This window comes from Aptenodytes patagonicus, chromosome 15 (genome assembly GCF_965638725.1).
Source record: "Aptenodytes patagonicus chromosome 15, bAptPat1.pri.cur, whole genome shotgun sequence".
Classification (NCBI taxonomy): Eukaryota; Metazoa; Chordata; class Aves; order Sphenisciformes; family Spheniscidae; genus Aptenodytes; species Aptenodytes patagonicus.
Genome location: NC_134963.1, coordinates 10089865 through 10116121, shown reverse-complemented (window position 1 = coordinate 10116121; position 26257 = coordinate 10089865). Strand labels below are relative to the sequence as shown.

Genomic DNA, 26257 nt, shown 5'->3' with positions numbered 1-26257 from the left:
CATTATAATCTCTTGCTAGTCTCTCTCCACATGTGTAAAATCTGCAAGATGCAAGAGTACTTCCCCAGATTAAAGCTAGAAGAGCTTTAGATAGCTAGACAAACCTTTCTTTACACGCTACCCAGCCATCAAATCCTAGAGTCCTTCTGTTCATTCTTCATCATCCTTCAGTTTCCCAGTATTCCGTATTTTTCCCCAGTTCCCTTCAAGCTGCTAATCATGCATGTATAGTTCACAGAACACAGCGCAAGGACCCATTAAGTCACGTTATCACCTTAAGGCCCATCCTTGCCAGGACATCTACCTCACACATGTAACAAGAACCGTGGCTGAAAGGAGGTAACTCAGGGCACAATTCTTGTACTTACCCCACATCTTCAGCTAAGGTAACACTCTTCCTCATATCCAGTGGTCTACTGACATCCAGCAGTTGCCATGTCAGTCAGTCTTGCATACCTTTCCAACATGTAAGCTAAGAGAAAACTTTGGTCTTAACACTTTCACCTCAGATACAGAAAGTCATACCTCCTCCTTTGTTCCTCAACCATTCTCAACTGTTCCGCATTCAGTATCATCATCCTTTCTGGACAGCAAGAAAAGATCCCCATTTAGTCTAAGAACTACTGGATTTCTCAGCCTGTTTTCACTGCACAGTGGTGCCAATTTCCACTCCTTAACTTACACGGTTGAAGAGCTTTTGTTATTTGTTCCTAGTTTTTCAGCAATGTCCAAATCAGACACAGGATGAAAAACTCTAGGAGTCATGCTACGGCAGAGCTCATCCTATATACACCGTTGCTTATCCTCCTCCTCCCCTTTACCACATTCCTTGTAAGGGCAGTCTTGGCTTTTAATATCTTCGCTTAGTTAGTTATTCAACTAACTGAGACTAGTGCAAAGGCAGAATAGCAATCTGTATCATAGCAGTGCGGGGTCAAAATGTTGGGATCATGAACTTTTAATTAATTTTCTACCTTGCAAATCAGTTTCACCGCGGAGTTCAAAGACAGTAGTGTGTGTCCATGGTAATGCACTGAGAATTCATGCAGGAACGAGAAGGAATCACAAAGTGAGAAATCAAAGGCAAGAAAAACACCAGGAAAGAAATTGGAGGTCAAGCCTAGATTTTTTTTATCCCTTGCCCACACATCCTCATTTAACACCATTCACTCCTTATCCATCAGAGCTCTTGTAACCATGCTGCCAGCCCTGGAAACAACACATCCCAGCCTTTAACCAGCAACAGAGCCCCTCTTCGGAAAGCTGCTCTGCCCTCCCCCTCCGCAGGCAGTGCCAGCCACTTCCACCCCGGAGAGCAGGAACGTGGGCTTGGAAAAGCAATCTGGATCTCTGGAGGACAGCAGGGGAGCACCGCTGCTTTGCCAGGATTAGCTGCCAAGTTTTAAACAGCGTGAATGAAGTTTATTCACCCACTACCTGCCTCAGTAATAGAAATACGATCCTAGAATCTTAACATCAGAGATGCAATTCCCTACCAGCTAATGAGAGACAGGAACAGGCCAACATCAGAAGACGTATTACAAATATTTTCCTAAAACATGCATGATTTAAAAGCTATCCTTTCTAGCACTTCAGATAGACAGCATATGCTCACCTGTAGCAAAGCAGAGCATATGTTTTGTCCTAACCCATTTTGTTCATCCTTCCAATAATTCACCTCGTTTCACTGTTAACAGTCATCCCCCAGCATCCGCAAGGACATTTCACTGACAAGTTTCTAAATGGACAGTAAAAAAACCAAAACAAAACCACGGGTACCCATAAAGTCCAGTCAAACGGCACATTCTCAGTTGCCTTCCAAATTACTATACACTTATAAAGGTAGTCTGTATTCTTAAGAAGTAAGAAGCTGAAGGAGAAGCAGTGAAAATACCTGCAATTATTCTGAAAAATAACTATATTTTTAATGCAAATGTAAGTTACTTTATTTCTAAAGAGTTGTGGGTTTTTTTTTTAAAATTACTATATTCTTCTAGCAGCAGTCTCAGTTTGAAAAGGTAAATAAAACCAAGTCCTCCTCCCGGAGGCACAGTTTGTGGTGTTAATTACATATAACACGAAAATCTGTGAATTCACTTGCAGATTCTCTTCCAGACTAAGAAATGCTACTCTGCAGTGAGAAACGGAGCACTACAGTTGGGCATGGAAATGCCACATAACTGTACTGATACAAAGATTAAATTCCTCTATCATACAGTTCATGAACCATTCCTTAAAGCAGGGTAGCCATAACTACCACGCCTCTGAAGGCAGAAAAAGTGCTAAAGGGTATTCTCCAGCTGTTCAGTTTTTACAGTTTGTTATACGCCCAGCGACTGCTTTAGGATGGCTCTCTTCTACGGCTTGTTCAATTTCTCTCTATTCTTCTGAGCATCTTTTATTATTTTCTTTCTCACAAGAATGCTATAAAAAAGTGAAGTTCCCTGCCCCACAACCTTCCCTTGACAGATACTCAGGACTCCTACTACTTTTCTCAGCCTTTCCTAACTGAACTAGTCCTAACCTAGGTCAGAATTCTGCCGCCTTAAGAATATGTTTGGCATTAATCTCCAGAACAGATGCATCAGTTTGTGTATTCTGTTTTGAAGACTGCAGTGTCCATTTTATCTGGAATATGTTTATAAAGGTGAGATTTCAAAATTCAGCAGCACTTGGATAGTACAACTGCTAAAAAATATAATTCGGCTTCCTAGGCAGTGCAACCTAGTCTGACAAAGATCTTTATCTAGTAGGTTATTTGCTAGCAATATCCTTACCTGCAACACTATGTTATATCACTTACACAAGGAGCAAATACTTTCCTAGCTTCACCAATTCCAATTCAAAGACACCAACTGTAAGTTAAGGATTGAAAATAATTTGTATTTGATTTGCAACAATTCTCTTTGCAATAGGACTGAATTAAATGTATGCTGTCTGCTACTTCCTCCTGACACAAAAGCATGACGAGAGATGGAAATAGTGTTTGCAGAGCCTACTTAAAACTGTTTGAGAATACTAGGATCTACACCATCAGTCCTGACCCAAACATCCCAAAATATTCTAGTTTTGGGTCCCCACAGGGCCGCAACAACACACCTCAGTGCTGGCATAAGCATTTTTAAAATCCTAGCCAGACCCAGAAATAGGTATCAGTGTTGTCCCCCCTCATAGAGGTGGCACAGAACATCCTCATGGGAAGGCATGAACCTGCAGCTTGTGGATTACTTAAAAAGGATATATAAAAATTAATTAATAAAAGGAGGCCTATTGTAGATAAGCTTAAGATTGACACACTGGAGCCCGTGCCCTCGCTGGAAAAAATGTTAGAGAATCTGTAAATTTAAAAAAAAAAAAAAGTTTTAAATCTCTAATCTAAGGTAACAAGTTAGAAAACACCAAGGCAGCAAGTTTTTGATACCTTTTTGACCTATGCATGACAATGACACGGCAGGGAAAAAGGTGGAAGGAGATCATGTTATGTGAAAATAAGATCACACTAAATATGAAGAGAATAGTCTAAGCAGAGCTGACCAAATGCATTGGGTCAGAAAACACACAATTCTATCACTTAAGTCAAAAGCCCCATACAATCATACTTTAAAACAGTTTAAAGTTTAATAAGTTTAAAGCCCAGCAAAAAAAAAATCTCAAAAAACATCCTTTACACATGTAAACATTATGCTTTCCAAACTAACTTTTCTCTAGTCATAGGAGGTGCTCCATAGCCTTCATCAGATGGAAGTAACCTCTTCCAAAGTGGAAAAATTTTCTAAAGTCCATTCTTTCTCTAAACATAAGGCAGAACAACATTCGTCAAGCACAGCACACGCCATTTAGTTCACTTAAAGGGTACAACCATGCAAGTAACCTGAGAGGAAGAAGACTACAAAGCTGTACACTCAACCACTGTGGCTCCAGCTACTGCTTGCATATGTGTTTATCAATGACTTCAGACCACCAAATGTCACTGAAAAATATATTCGCCAGAGAAACAGATTTGGAAACTGTAAGAACAATTAAACGGCAAGAACACAAAGTTCTCATTTGTGCCAGCAGCTAAATATGAATGCTGAGAGGACCAAGGTCTCTGCTACTAGCACAAAAATGATTCTTCCCCAGCGTAACTCTGGACAATGAAAGCTGCACCTCGAGACAATATGGGCACAATCACAACACTCCTCTACAGAACATCCTGTTAGTGCATGACTTCGTTTAAGCCCATCCAACACTTGAACACTTGATACTGTTTCAAACCACTTTCAAAAAGGGCAGTTAAGGAGCAAGGAAAAACAGATTTTCTACACACAGAAACCCATTCCTTCTCCCCTCCTTTGTATCGTGGGATATCACCTGCCAGAAGCATTTGGGCCCTTTCAGCAACTTTCCCTTTGGTTTTGATGACTTCAGGCAAGATTGCTCAGCAGCAAGGAGGGACCAGCACGCACCTGAACAAGGATGAGGAGACATCCATCTCAGTTACAGAGCATTAACAACGATGCTGCTGTGACACCTGACCACAGGCAGTGGAAGCAACCTCTGAGAAGGGGCTCACTCATTTGCAAAAGAGGTGTCAGTGCAATCAGAGTTACTGCCACAAAACCACATTTTACACTCCCAAAGCCCTTTCTAGAGATGTGAGCTCAAGTAACCAAGTAAATACCAGGGGAAAAAAATGCGGTGGCTTCAAGATGACATTTTACTTTGCAGCTGGGGAAGGGGAAGAGTGAACATGTGACATGCTAACTTCCCAGCTCATGGATGGCAACTTAGTGCACAGTAGCTCACACTCTTTCATTTAGGTGGTCGTAATGCAACCGTTTATCCATGGGAAAGCCTGCAAAGTAGAAGCAGCTGTTAAGTGCACGGACACGTCAACAGCAGCCACCAGCCCTGTAAAACTGATCTTAAACCAGCAACAGTAAAGAAATTATAGAAATTAAAAACCTTGCTTTACACAGCTAAATAATCAGTAAGTTTTTGGGTTTTTATTTAATTTGACTTGCAGTTTCATCTTAGTATTGGATACTGACTGTTATTAACTTTGATGTTAAGCAGTGATAAGGAGCAAAATGACCCTCTCCTTTCTGTCTACTATGCTTTTAACTGAAATTTCAGTACTGGGCAATTTGGAATGGGAAGGGGCATACTTCAAAAGTTCTCGAGGACCTTATTTCAAAGGAAGCTCTACTCACAGCCTTGAAGAGGTATACCAGTTTTCAAATTACAACACACTTTCTGTTGACTAAGATATTCGAAAGTTAAACTTCAGATTGCGATGACGTTCCTGTTTGAGCCACAACCTTGGAACTACTTACTGCTCACTCCTAAGTGACAAGTTTAGAGCTGGTTCTTTAATCTTAATAAGTGGTTTTGCTGATATACTTTCTATCTAGGTTGTGCAAACATCCCCAAATGTTTCCAGAAGTTACTGAATCTAAACTCAAAGTAAGATGTGAATTCTACATGAACGGTAAAGCCTCAAAAAAACCCACACACTTGGGGGAATTCCACCCCCCCGAGGAAATGGTTGCAGAGCTGGTTAAAAATCTCACGCATGTACCACACACTGCTTGTATTTTGTTTCTTTTTGGTTTCCATAACTCTTTTGGACTAGCAATAGTACCACATGTCAGAGGCGGGACAGAGGGAAATTTAGTAAAGCACCGCCTTAGATCATTAGGACCAGCTTTCTACTACAGCTCTACCAAAGCTCTACCAAAACCGAACAAAAACTAAACTGTGATTCTTGGATAAATCCCTCCCAGAGACAGAAGCACTGAGTATTTCCATACTTCATAAATTTTCCTGTCTCACAAGGATATTGCAGGGTATGTAGGGAGAAGGAAAACTACCTTTGTCAACAACAATTTGGAGGAGGGAACTAAGGAAAAATGAAGTCACAATCACATCCACCCATCCCTAGATGCAAGCACTGAAACTGCACTCCAGCAGCCACACAGTTCAGACGACGACTTCACATCAGCATTAGCAGAACGCGTAAGAACACCGAATTCCTCAAGATACCACACAGCTGCTTCACTTTCTAAATAGGTCCCTTAAAATTAACTGTGAAACAGTGATGTTTAGATGCCACAGGCAGATTTTTTTTTCCTTCTGGAAGAAGCAGTATCAAGATCTTTCCCTACTTCTGTATGTTAGTAAAGTTCTGTTTACTGGCATATTTTAGAAACCCCCACTGCTACATTAGTAAGTTACAGGTCTCTATTTCCCTGCTGAATTTCCATAGCAAGAGAAGCCTTGCTCTTTGAGCAAACTATTTACATCAAATAGACAATCAAGCACTTTCCTCCTGTGGTTGCTTCCCAGCACTATTTAGCTATGTAGGCAGTGACATAATTGATTTCACTTGCTGAACTAGAAAAGGCTGTACCAACAAAGAAGTGCATCTATAGCAGGAATGTCTAAACCCACAAACCTTTTCCACTGTAGGCCATGCATTAAAACAAATTATCATCACTGAAAGACAAAATTTTTTACAAAGTAAAACCATTCAAATTAATACACCAAAAATCTGCTATTTCGATAACGGAGTTCCAAATAAGCCTAGGAGAAGACAATTCTACTTAGGAGATCATCATGTAACACGAAGCGTACAGAACTCCACAACAAAAACTAAGCACAGCAGAGCAGGATACGGAAATCTGCCTGAACTATCGGCATCCACACGGAAAAGTTCTAGGAAAAAATACCATAGCTTTGCTGTCCCAGTTGGCCATGACAAGGCTTCTCTGGGATGGAGCATCAGAGATAAGGTAGTCCACGCAAGATCCACAACAGAAAGCTGAGAGGATAAAGCAGAAGAGAAACATGGAAGAGAAAGGAGGAAAAGAGAAGTCTACCACAAAAGCTAGTCTGAGGAAACACTTTCATACGACATATACACTTCCTCCTGTGGCACAATCAAGGCAAAGATTCAAACCACAACCAGGCCTTTCTAAGACACCAAAACTAGTGAATTTAAAGCGGCAAACCCCCCCACATCTCTGTTTTTGAAAGGACATACAGTGCCAGCTCTGAGAGAGCCCACCTCCCGGGCTGCAGGCGCCCTAGGAGGCCTGGAGTCAGCGATGGTGTGTCTGACAAGCTGCTGAGGCAAAGCAAGATGAGATGACGTTAAAAACTTAGCTGAGAGCTGACCCATCAGGTATCTTTTTTAAGATTCCTGCCCAAGTTTGGTCAGAGTTTCATGTAAGTCAAACCATCCGAGTGGAACAATTTGTTTTAATAAACTGGCAAATTCCAACTAAAACTTTTTTCCATAATTTCTGATCAGCTCCCACTGAGAGCCTAACCTCAAGTTTTCAGTTCCTCTTTAAACCACAAACCATGACTATAACCTGCTCTTCCTCTAGGGTGTCTGTGAGATACTTCTGTGTCTTCCTGAGGGGGCCCATGACAGCTCCGACCCAAGTGGACCTCAGGTCTGATCCGCTGCGGGCACACCTGAGCTCCCGGAGACAGCGGGAGAAGGCTTCACCATAACTGCATTTTGCTCAAATTCTATTTCACTGCATCTGTCTCTTCTACAACCTAAGTGTCTGTAGTGAGGCTCAAACAAGGAGCAAAGATGCAGTAACTGGACTACCCCCAAGCTGCAGAAGCTAGAAAGGAAATCAAGTGGTTCCTCCCGCAAGTAAGTATTTCAGCAGTATTTTTGTAACATAAAACCACTCTGATGACTGCAAATCCAAAAGGGACCCAAGAGTAAACAGAGGGAAAGAAATTTTGTTGTGTGAGGAGGAAATTCTGCTCCAGTTAAAAAGAATACATACTGGAGTGATCTGAAGCTGCCTATAAATATTCGAGAACATCAAAGCCGGTCCTGTTAAATTAAAAATGCTGTCACACAGATAGGAACTAGCCTCTAGCACTGCCAGCTTCAACATGTGAGCCTCTGATCTGAGAGGCAGAGGCTCAGCTCTTCAAGAAATTTTATTCACCATAAGAAGGAAAAAAAAAGGCGAACCAGCAGTTGAGTTTAATAAGGATATTAAATACCTTATGAGTGAGCTAATTAGAGCTTAACTCTTTCAGGACACTTCAGCCCTTTTACTGACAAGGACAGTAGTTTCTTCCCATACTGCTTCCACAGCTGGGATGTGTCCAGGCTCCAGGAACGTTCCTATCCAAGCCCCTGAAACAAACGCTTACGCAGTCTTCAGAAACAGGGAAGATTTTGTTGGTTTCATCTTGGTGTAACTTTAATTTAATCATACTGCATACATCACACATACACACGTGTGCATACATTTTGGCTGACTATTCCACATCAGGGATCTACGTTTAATATTAAAGCTGTCCCAAGAGATTTCAAATCTTCTTCATCTTCACAGTTGCCTGAAGATAACAAGAGGGGTAGACAAAAGGAGACCAGACCACTTTGTTTAACTTCTGTTATTTGAGGAGATTCAGCTCCTGGTGACAACTGAATATAAACAAAATATGCACAGTTGAGAAATTTACCCCAATCTGCAACTGCAACCCTGTTATTTTACTACAGAAAAATCTCTGTAAATTCACAGTATCAAAATCTACAAAGATTATCACTGAACGTTACAAATGTGGTGGTGGAGGAGGAACTCTGGCAGTGCAGCTTTCTCAAGTAAAATAGCGAAAAACCCAAATAAGATCACACCTTGGGAGTTCTTTTGCATTAACTACTCCGCAATGTCTTTTCCTCAGACACATTTTTGGGATGCAAAAGATAATATCTTTTAAACAGGCAAAATACTGCCAGCTAGCAGACTGGGGATACCTTGCCTCTGAGCAAAAAGAGGTCTCCAGCCCTTGGCTCTTATTAAATACTGAACTCAGTAGCATCTCCTGGCTCTGTTTCATGGGCTCATTTCTCGCTCCCAGCCTTGCTACACATCATTCAGGACATCTGCCAGCTTGGCATCCAGACCATAAAGTGTTCATCTCCCTGTGCAAGGAGTCTCGTGTGCAAGACAGTATCTGCTCTAAAGGGCTTCTAAATAAATACAAAACAGGTATGAGAAAGTATGCTGGACCCTTGTAAAATACAACACTGCAATGGGAACCAATGCATTTTCCTGTTATAGCATACACACCCTTTAGAGACTGCCTTAGCAGAAATCCCAATCTGCCTAAGAAAAGGGCAGCAACTGCTACACTGCATATCTTCACCTCTATCCTCATCTCCAAAGCCAGCAAGGACAGGTAAAACTTCAGTGCAGCAAGAACAGGCAGCATTAGTGTGCACAACTGGCACACGGTATATATAATATTGATGTTTTATCTATGAGATACGGATATGATTATTATTGTTGTTGTTGTTAGTAAGGTAAAACCTACCAAGGCTCAACTGCGAGTGCCACCATTTAGCCAGGCCCAAACAAGAAGTCAAGTCTATAAATCTTCAAGGGCAGCCTCTGCGGGGGGGGGGGGGGAATAAAAAAAACCCACAGCCTTTAAAAGAGGTTCTTCTCCATGAACTACAGGGTTTCAGAACTGACCCATCCGTGTATAAAAATGAACAGAATACCTTCTACAATTCCAAGTCAGTCCTCCAAATCCACTTTTCTTAATCTGTCATCAAAGTGGACTGTTTAAGGCTGGAAACTTTCAGTTCCAAAGGTGAACTCAATGGAAAGTTTGGTTAGAGTCTCTTCTGTTTGGCAGCCGGGGGGGGAATGGATAAAGAGAGCAATAGAGGAGAAGGATTTTTCCCACCCACACTTAATACACTTTTTATTGTCTTTTTTTTAAAGCAGGCAAGCATCAAAAGCCTCAAAGTAGGAAAACAGATCTTGGCACAAACTAGGGTCTTTCCTGAATTAAAAGCAATTTTTCAAACACTACAATCAGAAGCATTTGAAAGTTGCTTACCAAGCACATGCAATAAATTCACAGTAGGAGGCACGTACTTGCAACATGCATGCCTGTACAGCTAATTAAACAGTTGTCCTCAAACCATGACTGCAGACTCTAAAATATGCCCCTTAGTTCTTTGTCAGGCCAGTCACCTCCTCACTGATTCTTCAGTTTGCTTTACTACTGAAAATGATGCAAAATAATAAAACAGCTTAAGCTCAAGAAAACCAACAGAAAGCTTAAGTTGGCCAGCAGCTTTAGAAAACAACTAAAATCCTTACATTAATGCACAGAATAACACGGGTCTGGGAAGCCTAGAGAGTCTGCATATATTAAGCTACATATTTAAGGGTGTACTTGTGTCTGGAACATAACAGGCACCTAATCAACCTTTGTAAACTGGCTTTTCATCTTAAAGCCAAGTGCAACAACAAAAGTCTTTTAAAGCAGCATGAAAAGGAAATTAAAAAAAATGAATGAAAGCAATTCGTCACTGTGAAGAGGACACCCTAAGCCACCAGAACCCTATTTTCCCGAGCACTACTACTCCATCCTAACATAAGCATAGCTCCACCAATGGGATAAGTGCAGTGAAGTGCAATTTTTGGCAGTCTCTACTGGGTATCCGCAAGATCACACTCCCCTGGTCACCTCTGGTTCAAGTGTCAAGCACTCAAGAAAAATGCAGAAAAAAATATTTTTTTTTTTTACATGAATCTTCTGTTGCTGTTGTAACAATTTCAAAACATGTCTTTGTTTAAAAACAATCTCTTTTCCTTTGCCAATCTCCTTTAATGTGAAGGGCTCTCCCTTCAAGCCAGGAAACATGAGAAATAAGGCCAAGCATTCAACTTGCATTCATTCTGTTTTCATATGTAGGCACCACAAGCTCTGGTCTGACCACATTTGAATACTGAAGTGCAGATGCCCAAAAGAAGAGATAGTATGTGCAAATTAATATTTAACACTTCCTAAATTGAGCACTTCTAATGTACTAAGTGTACTAATGCAAATACATGTACCACTTACATAACTGGGTAGAACATACAGCGGATTACTGCCTCCAGATCTTACCTTTCCTTAACCAGTAAGATGCTGGCCTCTTGAAAGCATTCACACTTTGAAAAACTATGTTTATGAAAGTTATTTTGGTCCAGAAGGGCCTCACTTTGAAATTCCAAAACAAGGACTAGAAGACTGTAATAAAAAAAAGGGAGCATTTCTAAATACACGCTCCACCACAAGATGGTATAAACTGGAAGAAAATTACTATGTATGCTAATCAATGGTTTTATACAACTACTCAAGATTTTCCTATAAGATCTGCTTGCAGCAAAGCTGCCTGCATTTCTTTCTCACCGAGTTGTGCCGCACCAAATCATGACCTCTACATGCTTCACCTGGAGTCATTTCAGAAGCCCTTCACTAGGCAAAGCAATTAAAATGAAGTTACCCTGTCCCATAATCACATCCACCAGTGGAGTGCTCAGGGACAGCAAGTGCCAATTCTATCCGTGGGGCACGGCTGGCCACAAGTGCTGGTAACACTACGAAGCAGGCTGTAATTATATCTAAACCATTATAGTCACATAGATCCAGTCTCAACATAAATATATATAAATGAAAAAAAGTTCTCCAAAGGGCTCCATGTTTAACAATTTTTGAGCACCACTCCTCTCTGGGATTTTTTCCTAGTTCCACCTCCCGAAGAAGCAATAGGAGTACATGGAAGAGGAAGTGGTCAGCATCCTGCCAAGCAAGGGCAAAGTTTTCAACAGTACAGACCTTAAACGTCTGTACGGAGGTTTAACTAAACTTATAGACTATGCGGAAAAGTTACCTGAACTCCCACAAACTATTTTTCCCCACTTGATTCCCCACCTTTATTTGAAACTGAACAGAAATTGCACTGGTTGGCCTGAGAACAAGACCCAGTGCTGCAAGCTTTCTGCTTCTATTTACTTTCTTAACCTACTTTATTCTTATTCCTCTAAATAGGTCACATTAGCGTTTTTTGCTCTTTCCATTGTACCTTCTCCTCCATACTTAGATATCTTTTACCTCATTTTCTTATACTGTGCCTCCCACCTTGTCCTCAAGGGACTGTCTCAGTCTTGCGTGCTGACGAGGCTCTGGTGGAAGGATTCTGCTATTGCTGCAACTGTGTGCAAATACCACAGACATTGGAGCTTCCTCCAAAACCAGTAACTCATCACTGAATTTGGTACCTTATCTTTTGAACAGCCCTCTCCCCTGTAGTAATGCCTAGAAACATTTATTATTGCCTTGGACTCATTTAGAAACAGTTTGCACAGGTGCCCTTAACTCTCCATTAATACATTATAATGTATTGTAATAGTCTAAAGCTTGAAAGTCCAAAGTTTTTAGCTAGGGAAATATGATTTACTAGCCCTTAAAATTCCATGATAATTTTGGGTTTATATTAACTATTTTCATAAGGTGTTTCTTTTTCCAGAAGATATGAAAGAAGACATGAAACTGTCCAATGGGAGGAGAAAGAAGGATGTTCTCGCAAAAGGTTTAAGCAGCCAAGTGCCCCTTCTCACCATGATCTCTGACCCCCTCCTCTTAAATTCTCTTACAGTGTTGCAGTGTACCTTAAGAGGATGGCACAAATACAGGATTCTCAAAGCAGAGCACTACAGCTGCAAGTAGACATCACACAACAGCCAGTAGCTAGCACAGAAGGAGTTACCAAGTCCTTTCACCACCATTCTAAGAGACATCTTGGATTTTGCAATATTGAAGAATTAATAAAGAATAAGGATCCTTATTTATGACACTGCATTTGGAAGCCAGTGAGAACAGGCAACTTCTTGTGAACCAAAGCAGCAATGATGCGACCGGGCTGGAGCTCACAGTGTGAAGACAGTGCCAGTGTCAAGACAAAACAGTACAAGAGGATGAACGACCTATGCAAAACACTTTGATGGGCTGTCTTCAACTCTCCCCGTGTACTACCCCACGCCACAGTACACGACGGACTAAAGCATGACTGAAACTTAAAAAAAAAGGAGGGGAGGAACAGAGGGAGGGATGGAAACTGGGAAACAGCTAGATTAATCTAATCTGAGATCAAGCCCAGGACAATACTTCTGCTGCAAGCAAGCTGCTTATGCATTACACGCTCTACAAAGGCTGTCCAGGTACAATAACTGTGCAAGTCTTTACCTTAACAACCTCTTATTTTAAATGTGAATTATGCTTCCTTTATCATCTTGGCCTTCCCCTGTAGAGGACCCAGACCTGTAGTCACCTGCTGCACTCCCATGAAAAACGCCTTCCTTTCACAGCACGAAAAGCTCAAGCAGTAGCCACAGAGTAGGGGACCCCAGCCCTGAAAGAAGCCAGGCAACTCTGGGCATGGGCAGTCTTCATTCTTCTGGCAGAAACTACTGAAGAATAAGCACCGATCAAGCTCAGATCAGGCACAGCACACTGCAGAAACTATAGAAGAGGTGCCTGCTGTCCACAAGACAAAACCTGCATTTTTCATCTTTTTTTCACCTATCTACTCTCTCCCGTAACAGAGAGGATTGACAACCCCTGCCAACTCATGGAACAAATTGAAACCTCCAGTTCAGGTTTCAAAACCTGCACACATGCTTTAAGGAACTGAGATTTCCGAAAATGCACAAGCAAAACTTGTAAAATATTTTGCTATTCCATGCATATATCAAGGCTGTAGTATAGAAGAGTCTTGTTCCCACCAGCTGGATAGTCAAGTCTTAATACAATGATAACCAGAAAACAAAAGAAAAACTGAAGCTTAGATTAGACAAGGTTTCTGATCCACAAAGCAGCAAAGCAACAGGTATAGAAATTACTCACTGCTCTGACTACATAACAACAGACACATACCTGATACTGTTATAACCAAAAAGGAGCTGTCGGTGACTTGCCGTTATTAATTTTAATAAACAAATAAATAAAATTAAAACAGGAAATAAGCACTGTGAAAGCTCAGAATGTTTTTTTTTAAAAGACAGCAGCAATTAAGTCTCTTCCATTCATGATTCAGCCTTGTTATCTGTTTAACACAAACTCCTTAACTTTTGGCAGGCCTTCAGAACGGTGATGGGACTCACGGTCCTGTCTGACGCAAGTTCAGATGAGAAGCTCAAGCAGTGCTTAGATTCAACAGCTGAAGATGGACATCTCAAAGATGACTATTCCCACTTGCCTCACAACATTTGCCAGTTGTGAGCCTCTGTTCATAACATCAAAGACTGAAGATCAGAGAGGACAAAACCTATAACCTAGTCCCACTTCTCATACAAGACAGAACAGATACATTCCAGGTCTCCTGTCTTAGTACCAAAACAGAGAAACATAGTAAATGCTGAACAGCCCTTCTCCTGATCCCATTCTCAGCATCCACAGGCTGTCAGCTCTTTGTTTTCCATCAGAATGAAAGTGCCACGTTCCAATGGCGGCTCAACTCCAAGATACTTCACTCCAAGGACACGATGACAAAGCAAACCTGAAGCCCCAAAAACTGGTACTAGGAACTCAGTTTTATCAGAGAAATGTATTATCCCTGATGTCCTCAGGATCATTACTGTAAGCCACAGCTTTACAGTTAAGGTATGGAAACTAACACAAACCCAATCACAGGTGTCTTCATATTCTAAGAGGATAACTAGCAAAGAAAACATCCAACAAGACAGTGACTCAAAGCCACAAATAATTCCACTTCCTCAATTTGAATGGCCTTCAGGCACTCAACTCAAACAAGAAGAAACTTAACCTGCCTGCTCACGAAACAACAACAAAAAAAACCCCAAAATACACATTTTTGTTTTCCATTCTCAAAGGACACAAACATTCCCTTGACTCAGCCTCCCCTGATCATTGCCAGACATCTATATATCTGCACAGTTGTTTCAAGTCACTGCTTTCAACGCCGTTAAAAACTCTGCCAATGCTTCAGAGTGCGAAACCTGCCTGACAGAAGGTGAGAGTCTTTAGCAACTTTTGCATTTTGAGAAAACAGAGGAAAGGTTCAAAACTATTCAAGTAATGGGAGGGAGACAGAAGGAAAGAACACACAGGCACATGGTCTTGCACTCCAGCTCTAAGCCTCCCCATCTTCTGCAAGAGAAAGAAGATGGGCAATAGCATTGCTACAAGGAACTGCCGTGCAAGAAGTTGGGAAGTGTCCCACTTCTGTTTTCTTCCTGGAGCTTAAAGCACTGACTTATGCTTGTTCTCCCCAAACCGTTACCTTTTGAGCACAAAAAATATCTGCAACTGGAGATTATTATGTAATCTACACATCACTCCAGTTCAATGGCTGCATAAAGTTCATTATTCCCCTGCTGAGGCTTCCAAGCAGAAATAAACCAACCGACACCCAAACTTTTATCGCACAAGAAAAACCAGGCATACTATTCCTAAATCTCTCCTCCATGCTGCTTCTCTTCAAGATTGTATATATTGGCAACCCACCTACATTACTGTATTCAGCAGTGCATCTAAGGCAGGAGTAGCAAAAAGAAAGACTAAGAGAGAGAATTAACAATGAGGAGTGTGTATCACTTAAAGTTTTTGATATGTCAGAGTTTTTAATGCAATCTAAAACAAACGCTAAATTCGATCCTCTTTTCCCAGCACCTCACCTGAGCAGTACTGTCACCACCACAACTTTGTAAGAAACACAGCATTGCTCCACACCTTAGCTATCAAGCAGAATAAGAAACTGGAACAGAATCTTGCCAAGTGCAAGTAGAATTAAGATACGTAGTCCCACTCTGAGCAAAAAAGCCACCGCTAATCAAATCAGTGATGCTCATTGTCCTAGCACTGTAAGTCTGTGGCCACGTAGCATCTAGTTTGACACAAAACTACATCTGAGCTTTTGGTCTGAATGCTACAAGAAGTTTCAACCATAAGGAGTTCACCATTCATAATTTGTTTTAAAGCAAAATATAATTTTAGAGGTTTCAACAAAGTCTTGTTTTCACAATCACTCTCTAATCAGACGTTTTCAATTTCCAATCTCAACCATACTAATGGCCAGGATATTGCCCCAAGAAACACATAATATTCCAGTATGCCAGATACCACCGAGACGGTTAGACCTTCGAGCAGTTTACGGACCAGCTGACACAGCAACCTAAGGATGAGTTTGCTGAATACAAACTGCGGCCACATGAAAGAAAACGTATGAACATTTCATCTCTCTGAAGAGTTATTCTGGTAGACGCTTGACCCTAATAAGACTTGTTCACAATAACATGAGAAACAATATAACAGCATACCACTGCTGGATAGGATCTGACCAATAACCAGTTTAGGAGTGAATGTATGACCTATCAAAAGCTGAAAGCGCATTGTTTCTTAAGGTGTTTTTTTTTTTTGTTCAGACTTTCAAGACCAATGAGTAATTGATGCTATTAACATAAACAAAAGTAAGTCTTTGTGTAGTCCCAAAACCACAATTCCTTTGATCCATTCTTTAATGTGTGCCTGATTTTCAAGAATTTCTAATATTTCATTTTAAAGAAAAATGCATCTTAATCTTGAAAGAGCTGTGTGCACTGACAAAGTGGTTGGAGCCAAGAAGAGCTTGCTTCCCTGACTGATGTACCACTAGCTACTGTTGAACGGGTTCTTAGTGGCACTAGCTTCATGATCCTTTTCTAAACCTCACCGTGAGCTTTAAATGATGATCCAGAACAGCAGATTCATATAGTTCCATAAATATATAGCCTAGCTGAAAAAGGGAGGCAAGACAATGCTGTGCAAATCTTTATAAATCTTGGCTCTGAAAAACTCACTTTCAGGAGGCGATGAAGGAAGCATGACACTGACGGGAGATGCTGTATGTAATCTAAAATCTCAACAGTGAAAATATGACTGATAGCATTCAGTCTAGCTGCTCTGGAGCAACGTCTGCCATATTCTCTTCTCTGAAAAAAAAACAGCACACACGGCGGCTCGGGAAAAAAAAATAGCCTGTTCCTGATGCATGTTATCTAGTATATGTACAGATGGATAAGCAAAAAAGCTTTTGAGTGATAAATGACTGTAAAAGATTTGCCACATGATTTGGCTTTCACGGTAGTCTTTCCTATTTGGGGGGCTGCCTATTCAGGTATTAGGAGGAAGCAGGCAGTTGATGTCATACATAATACGGCCTACAAAAGTCCCTTTAATACATTCGTTTCAAGTTATGCAAATCTGAGTCTTAACAAAACAGTATGCTTTTTCTCCACTTTCACTTACAATCTCAAGGAAAGTATGACCTCAGTAAATGGCCTCCATTCTGTTCTTAACACTAACACCTGACACAAAAGGAAACTTTAGAGTCTCCTGTTATCCCCAAAGACCCAGTGTTAAGTCTGACACGTATTGTTTGATAATGCACCAAAAGGTTGGAAAACGTCAATGTCTGCTTCAGCCCCTACCAGCACCACCTTTTTCAAAAATGTCAGAAGTATAAATTTATTGGTCCCTCCCTCTTTTCTCTGGAAGAGTAAATAAAAGCCCTTATATCAGCAGCTTGTCCTCACAACTCTTCTGCCTGCAAGAGAACTTTTCTAAGAAATCCTCCCGGTTGAAACTGTTTTGAAATAACAAGCACTCAAAAGCAGTACTCTTTACTTTAAAAGAAGGGAAGGAAAAAAAAAAAAAGGTTATTGTGATAGTAATGCATGTGTGCCTGTAGAGCTTTACCAGTTGTTTTTAGGGCTTACTCGCCACCAGTTGGCTTTTTAAAAATTTTATATATATGTTTACGTGTGTGTATGTATGTGCACATATATGGAACTCAAGCAAACAAACTCCGCAGCTGTTAATGAGAAATAAGGGTTGCTATTGGCAATTGCTTAAGAGTCAAACTTATTAAAACACCATTTAAGTCATTTTTCTTTACTTAGCCAAAGGGGGAAAAAAATAAAGTCAACAATTACAAGCGACTACAAAGGAACTAGATAAGCACTTCAGGAGTTTCAAACAGAGCAAAGAGTAGCCGCGTTCAGACAAATACAAAAATCATTTCTCCGGTGAGGAAGTCGAGAGCAGCTTTACGAGGAATTTTACGTTGTGAAGGAATCTCACTGAAAATGAGCTCCACGCGCAGGAGCAACAGGTATGCGATCGCAGCGGTCCACGTAAAACCAGGTGCCCCAACGGACGCGAGGATGACAAGCAAGGGCCCGCAGCGGCCCACGCGCGTGTCGCGGCGAACGCTTTCTGCCGCGTTCTCACACCGGGCTCCCCCGCGGGCGCGCCGCGGTGACGGCCGTCCCGGGGAGCGGGGAGGACCCGAGGCGAAGGAGGCGGCGCCCCGCACCTCCGCCGGCCGCCCCGGCCCGCCCCCCGCGCAGCCCCGCACAGCGCACCGCACCGCGCGGCCCCGCCCCCGCGGAGCGCGCGGCGGGCAGGCTCCCCGCCCCCGCCGCCGCCCCGCCGCGCGGGCACCGCGCCGCCCCGCGCCCGGCAGCCGCGGGAGGTGCGAGGGCGCGTGCGGAGCGGCGCGCAGCCCGCCGGGGCCCGCCGCGCGCGGAAGGCGGCCCTCGGCTCCGCGCTGCTCCGCGGCTCGGCCCGCTCCCGCTGCGCGCCCGGCTGTCAAACGGGGCGAGCGCGGCGGCGCCGCCGCCCGCCGTCCGCGGGGCTCCGCGCCGGCGCCGGCCCGGCAAGGTGAGGCCGGGGCTCGGCGGCCGCGCCGCCGGCGCGGGGCGCGTCGGGGCCTTTGTGCGCGGGCGCGCATCTGTCACCGCGGCCGCGGCGCCCCGCGCCCCCGGGCCGCGCGGCGCACGTGGGGCGGCGGGCCCGGCCCGGCGCGGGCTTTGTGCCGCCAGGTGACGGGCGGCCGGGCCCGCGGAGCCATCTTGGGGCAGGCGGCGCCCCCCGGCCGGCGCTCACCTGCACGATCTCGCCCTCGGCGCTCAGCGTGGCCCCCGCGCGGGAGAAGCGGCCCTGCAGCCCCGTGGTGTAGGTGGTGTAGTCGCCGCTGGGGCTGGACTCGAAGAGCACCACCTCCACGAACGCCGTCTCCTTGCCCAGCGCCGCGCCCGGCGCCGCGGCCAGCAGCAGCCCGAGCAGCAGCGGCGGCGGCACGGCCAGCCCCGCGCCGGCCCCGCAGCCCCTCATCGCGCGGCGGGGGGGAGCGGCGCCCCGCCGCCGCACATCGCTCCCGAGCGGCTCCAGCTCCGGGGCCGGGGTCCCGGGCGGGTCAGCGCCCCATGGCAGCAGCCCTCCCGCCGCGCTGCGCCCCGCTCCTCGCCGCCGCCTGCCCCGCGCTCCCCGTCCCTCGCCCCGGCTCCTCTCCGCCCTGCCAAGCCGCTTCCCTTTCATCTGCTCCACGTGACGGCCACCACGGGGTTATCCCCGCCCTCCGCGCGGCTCTGACCCGCTCCGTCCCTCCCTCGGCGCACACACGGCCCGCAGCCCCGCCGAGCCCGGCCGAGCGGAGCGGCGCCCGGCTCCGCGGCCGCGGGCCGCCCGCCCCGGCTCCGCGCGGGGCCCGAACGCCGCCGGAGACCCGAGAGCGGGCGGGGGAGACCCGCGCGGCGCGGCGCTCGGGCAGGCCCTGCCGGCAGTCGGCCTCCCACGCGGCCGGGCCTGCAGGGCCGGGCCGGGCGCGCCCGGGACGCGAGCGGCGGCCCCGGCGGCCTGTGGCGCGCGCCCGGGCCCGCGTCCGTCGGGGCCCTTCCCGCCGGTGGCGGGGCTGGCGGCCTGCCTGGCCCGCGGCCTGGCAGCCGTCGCGGAGCGGCGGCGGTCTGCGGCCCGGGGGGCTGGAGCGGGCCGGCCGGGGCCGCCTCCCGGCGCTGCCGCGGCTCGCAGCCGCCAGCCGCCCCTCGCCGGCGCCGGGGAATGGCCGAGTGCGTTAGGCGCGAAGCCCCGGGCGTGACCGCTGCACGGCCGCAGCCCCGCCGGTGGTACACGACCCCGGGTGGACGCGCCCCGAGCGGGCGGGAGCTGTGCCTCTATAACCACATGTACCAAAGTCACCGATTCTCTGGAGAGACGCTGCTCCGCTGTGGCATGTGCGTGGCGTTCCGCTAACGCCTGCCATTTCCAGCAGACTGCCAGCATCCAACAGGCTCCTCGTTTGTGTGTAGGGCAGGAATGGCTGATCCGGCTCCTTGAACTCAGTACTCTGCAATTGCGTCCGTTAGAGGAGACTAGGTAACCCGGGATCTTTGGCTTGTCTGTTAATGCAAGTCTATGAAACCTCCATGAATGGTGTGGAAAAGGTGTATGGGTGATTTTTATTTCAGTCTCGCACTACAAGAACTGGATGGCAGCCAATGGTACAGTTTTCCTTTAAAAGTATGTACAACTAAGTTGTGGAACTCGGTAACACAAGATGTTACAGAGCCTAAAAGTATAAATCAGTTACAAGGGGGATCAGACAAACTGATGCGAGATCCCTTGCTGGTTATGAAGCACAATGTTTTCCAGCTCTGGGGTGAGTCCCTAGCCCACTGGCAGAAGGAATAACACCACGCTCTACAAATTGCCAGCTCTTTTCCTAAATATACTTTGTTACAACTGAAGACAAGATAGTGGCATCCTTAGCGTGACACAGTGAGCAACATTAGCTTAACAAATCGTTGAAGATTTCCTCAGTGAAGAAGGGTCAAGAAGGGATCACAGGAACATACGCTCTGGGCTTCTGCCACAAGCCACAAAATACCCCCAGAAACCCAAGACTTCAGTGCAACGGATGAAAGGCTGCACAACTACGGCATGCATAGAAAGGGAGCTGGAAGGGGCATCGCTGTGGTGCTCTAGCCTGGTAACAACAGCGAATGCACTATGCAAACTCGGATGTGGTCAACACATGCGAATTTTAGATTATAGGTATGTTTCAGTACGATTTCAGAAATGCATAGCATCTAGTGTACTAAATAGAAGCATTTTAATCCCTTAGTGCAAACTACCTCTACTTGATTTTCCTTCACCTGTGAAGCAAATGGCTGATGCTTAGACAACACAGGGTTTCCTACATCATAATCAACACAGAACAGGTTAAACACTGACAACTCTAGGACATTTTTTCCCCGCTGAGTCAGCTAAATCATTTCACAATCTGTAGCAAAAGCAGAGATGTATGCAGGGGTTGCTGTTACGATGATGAGAGGTTCACTGTTAACCAGGACTCTGCATGTGTCATGAGGAGAAAGTCTCTTGACATTCAGCTAATTCTCTCTTCACTAACTTCAGTGGCTTAGGCAAATGTTATCCAGACTTTTTAACCCGCTGTCTTCTCATCCCTTCCAGAAGAGGCCACAGCAAGTCACTTCCAGTCATTGGCAGGTTTTTATGCCCTGCATGTCAGATTCAGGATGTCTTTTTTCACCGAGTATTTTTCTTCTTGCAAAGGTCCTTATGCCACTGTAATCAAGTTTTTTCAATGTTCTATTAATAAAGGTCAACAGCTTATGTCATAAGTTGCTGTAGGTCAAGGCCTCCCAACTGTCCTACACTCAATGGGTATGTCACCAGGGTATCGGCAGTAAGAAGAGTTGGAATTTCAGTGTCGGAGGACAATGGGGTGTGCGCAGGTTGTCACATGAAAGGTAGTGAAGGAATAGTGCCCCTTACAGAATGTCTTCCAGCAGGACACCATTGCGCAGCTTGGAGGAACCACCCAGCATCACGGTGTTTGTCCCCCTCTGTCCCAGGCACAGTCAGAGCCCGAGGACAGCCATAGCACTGGATGTGCCAACTGATGAGGTTTTTGCTGAGTATGACTTGCCATATTTGGCAGAAGTTTGCCTGTTTCGGGAGAAGTATTTAAAAACAGCTTTTCCCTTGCCACTTGTTTCATTTCTATGATTTCTCCATAATCATGCCAATGTAACTTTTGTGGAGCTGTGTGGCAAACTGGATCAGGGAAGAGACCAGGGCTAAAGGCAGCCCGGGGGGGGGGGGGGGGGGGGGCATGCAGGGACAGAGTGGAGAAGGTTATTTTTAAACTGAATCAGCAAGCTGAAATAGTATTGGGAAGAGCAGCTTTAGGAGTGGAGATGGGAATTGGGAATCTAGGAGTTCTAAGAGACCACGACAAGAGCTCAGCGTGTGTGGAACACACAAGTTTTAGTCCTAAAAAACTGGGAAGAACCTGAGATTCCGGATTCTTAGCTGTGAAACTGAAAAGTTAAGAATGCTGTGTCCTTCCCTGCTGGTCAACAAAGTGGATGTCAATTTACTTCAGCAGTGTAGGGGCTCAGATGTCTAGGCAACCGTCTAAGATTAATTGCATCAGACTTAAATGCCCCTCACGAGGCATCCGTGAACACTGCGTATTTAATTTTTCCTCTTTTTTCTATTTAATCTTTAAAAATTACATAAACATCATACCTTGAGATATTATTAGATTTCAAATTTAAATATCAAGAAAATAGGGATTATCTAGATTAGACAATTCAATTTTGTCCCCTGTCCACATGTACTGTGAAATTCTTCTGTTACATGGGTACTTTTTTCCCACAGGGTCTTGCTTCACAGGAGAATCCCACTTTAGATAAAAATCAATGAAGTATAGTGAAAAAATGTTCTAGATAAGACCCCTCTGTTAATGAAATAGAATCATCAGTACTTTTGAGATATTTCCTAGGAAATGGCCTAGAAGTAGGGCCTCTCCAGGTTAGGTTGAGAGTTAGGAATGCAGAAATGGCAGGCCAAATAAATCTGGAAACTAACTAGTGAAAAATATGGGAATGGGGCTCTACGTAACAAGTGGACAGCATCCTACCCCTAAAATAAAAGTTGCTGAAGATCTGATCCACCCCACTAAACTGTCCATGTCAGTGGGCTCCAGACACAGCAAAACTGCCTTTGCAGTAGCCTCATAGTCGAATACTGAGGAGTGACATGAGGCACTAGGTCTCAGGTCACCAAGTTCCCTCTACTTGGGCAGAAATCCAAGCAGGAGGTTGCAGGAAGAGAATGGGCTGTCTATCATTAAAGCAATCAAATATTTCTAATTGGCTTCCTTCCCAGCTGGCAGCATACAGTTCACAATTCAGTTATGCCATAATACTTCAGATATGTTTTCTTTTTTTCCCCTGCATAACAAACTGAGGCCCAGGGTCTGAAATACAGAAGTCTCAAGCATTTGTAACTGCAGCTGAGGACAGCAAGAGCTGTGATTTGAACATAATGAAATGATGTATAATGCCAAATGGTCTGAGAAAGCATGCCCTAGGCATCTCAGAAGAGGACAATCAACACTAGAGGATGCTTTTGACACAAAACTTCCTACATCTCATTTCCCTTGCAAACAAATGGATATTATAGAACCCTCCTCCCCCCACACTGCTCTTGAGAGAAAACAATGTTAGTGAAGTACCCACATACTACTGCGATGAATGTTCTAGAAAAAGGCCAAAACAAAATTAATTATTTTGTGCTGAGAGCAGAGCTGGAATATTGCGCAGGAAGTATAGCTCTGCACATCAGGCAAGAAGAAAACAACATTGAGTAGCCACTCAGCCATTCTCACCATTAAATGAGGCAGGAACCCAGCTTCCCTGGTCCTGCCATCCCTGTAATTGAAAATACATTTGGCTGAAGGCGTCTGAAAGCTGCTTTCTGTCACATCTGTGCAGTCAACCACAAATACAGCACACTGGAGAATCCCTTCTAGAGCCTCTTTTAGCCTCATTTCATAATGAAATTAAACATATGCTATCCGCCTGTCTGCCTTGCTGCTCTTCTGAACCTATTAGCTAATTTTAACCAAGCTTAAGGGCAGAACAGAGGTCTTAAGACAGTACATACTTGCAAATTTTGTGAAAATCGGAGGCTCTGGACTCTGGGTACTGCAGCAGTATCCAAAAAGGACATGGGGGAAGCTAGGGCAGCAGGAAAACATCTAACAAACTGAGCTTTTTCAATTCTACTGTCCAAAGAACAGTGTGTGGACTTCACATTTTTAAAATAAAAGAATCCATTCTAATTGTATCCCGTTTAATTAACATGAAGCTTTTGTAACTATATTTGCATTTTAAGGGGTTACTGCTACTGCAATGAAGTAAATGTGTGTGCATGTAAATGTTTGGTACAGAATAGTGTCCCTCAGTGGGCGGGGGGCAGAGGTTGGTGGAGTTCAGCTGTTACGCATTCTGCATGGCAGTAGACAGAAAAAAAACGTACGTGCACAGCAGCAGATTAGTCACAGCATATGTTGTCTTTTGCTTGATGAGGATGCTTAAGGAATGCGAAAGGAAGGGAAGAAGAACTCAGGTTATTGAAGGGAGGTGATAAGGGCAGGGGCCCAGAGATATTAAGAACAAATATCTTGGAAACAAAGCATCTTTAGCTCTGCTGTTTTGGCCCTAACTTGTTTGTCTTACAGTACTGAGGGGCCCACCCCGAAACCTAGTATCAGTTATTAGTATAGCAAAGAGCAGATGACATTTTCAATTGAGTGTTTTCTTAAGACGCATTACCAAAACCCAGCCTCCTGACAATCTACAATGCTGTGAGTCTCTGATGATCCATTTTGCGGTAAGTACAGCAATATCAGAACTCAAAAGACTTACCGAACTTTCAGCCCGTAATAATGTGAATTTTTAAATAAACTGTTTTTCCTCATATATTGTCTTAGATTCTAGCATAACAGAGGAAAACATGACCCTTTTTCAAAGAAATAAAGAAACTAACCAATGAGCATGGATTAAAAGTATTTCAGTTACTGTGAATTTCGAATTTCAATTCAATTGAGATTGTCTCCAGTATCAGCCAGACCTTGCTTAGAGCATAGTTTCATCCACTTTGTAAAGAAAAAAGAAAATCTCTTAAAAGGGGCTGCTCAGATATGTTAAATAGTAAGAAAAGGTGGTTCTTACTCCTATGATTTATTACAAGAAGTGATCTGATAACACTAGATAACCCAGCGTGGCTACATTTCAATGGGAAACCCATTTACAAGGTGAGGGCAACCTGTTGCTGCAGAGTCCAGTGACTAACTCCCCCCGCTGGTGAGCAATGACCTTTTCAGATTTAGGCTGTGAGTATTTGCAGGTAGTACTGTACCCACATAGAGAGGTCTGAGATTGTTTTTCCCTTTAACTACCAGGTATTCAATGTAAGTTTCACAAGCTGCCACTTAAAAAAACAAAACAAAACAACAAACACCCCCTCCAAAAAAAAAACCCAAAACCAAAAAAACCCCAACAAACCACCACTGCTGTCTCCAATTAACACAAGTGTTCTGAACATACAGGGACAAATGGGAACTGTGGCTGAGAATAAGCACTATGTGAAAAAATGGATTATATTTTGGTAGAACAACCTGGTCCTCATTTCCTTCTTTTCTTCACAATGACAACAGATGATCAGAAATTTTATTCCTGGAAAAACTGGTTTCCATCAATTCTCACCACTGTAGAAGTGCTGATGGAAAGGACGGCAGTTTAGCCTGCCAGTGCTTCACAGATTAATTCAGATCATACACAATTGCTTCTTATCCTCCTACCTATCTATTCTATAAAGGCAATTAAAGAATCAGTGATGACTACAAAACACCTCGTATCTTCCTCTCATCTTTGATAGTCACAAAAGCATCATCAGGCTTTTATATGCAGTAGAAAGGTTATGATCAGATCCAGTATGGATGGTAGGCAGATGAACAGGCGTAATGTCCTGGGAGAACTGTCAGCCGACACAGAGGACCAAGTGACAAGTCACCAAGGGAATTCCAGCTAAAGTGTTGAGCTATCAATGGTACTAAATAAGATGCTGAAAGAGCTGAGCATCGACATAATGAACATAAAAAGGATTATATACAAGTGGATACATCTTCAAGTTGTTAGACAACAATCAGGGTTCCAGGCTGCTGCTATAACTATGACAAAGTAAACAACTTGCAAAGGCAGCCCAGTTATCTCATTTAAAACAATAGTTAATCTTACAGTGTTGACAGCATTTCCTGAAAGCTGGGGCATATTACTAGTTTTCATGGCAATGCTGTGATGATACAGGAGAGATGCACTTCTGTAAGGAAATTCAGTGATTCCAAAATAGAAGACTTGAAGTTTCTCCAGGATAGTGGGCTGGAGTGAGATGGTATTTTGACCCAACTCTGAATAATTAAAATTGACTATGTTTGATAAATAACTGGTTTCATGATTTAAGAAAATTTATTCTTGATGCAATTTTATGAAGTACCCACATACTCTGTCGAGTCAATAAGATCAATTATTCCCTCAGTCACACCAAGGAACACAAGGTGCAATCTGAAAGAAGTCAGTGTAGTGGCAGCACAAATAAGAAAAACAAAACTAAAACAAAGTCCAGACATTTGATTCATACCAGGAACTACTTTAGTCTTGACTTATTACTAAGTAATCAAATCCATGATATTACAGTGCCAGTCAATACTGCATAAAAATAACCATGATTAGAAATGCAAATC

The 26257-nt window shown here is 44.0% G+C and overlaps 1 protein-coding gene across 3 annotated transcripts in view; it reads right to left on the bottom strand.

Annotated features, from left to right (window-relative positions):
- The window catches only part of ZNRF3 (zinc and ring finger 3), a 117585-nt gene that overhangs the window by 79022 nt on the left and 12306 nt on the right, over positions 1 to 26257 (bottom strand). Inside the window, exon 1 of one of the 3 annotated variants that reach the window (XM_076352798.1) lies at positions 18751 to 18932. The exons of 1 other annotated variant lie outside the window; for it this stretch is intronic. The gene's annotated coding sequence lies outside the window, so the exon portion shown is untranslated. Of the gene's footprint in view, positions 1 to 18750; positions 18933 to 26257 lie in introns of those variants that run through there. One more of the 3 variants, XM_076352801.1, reaches the window with a different exon arrangement.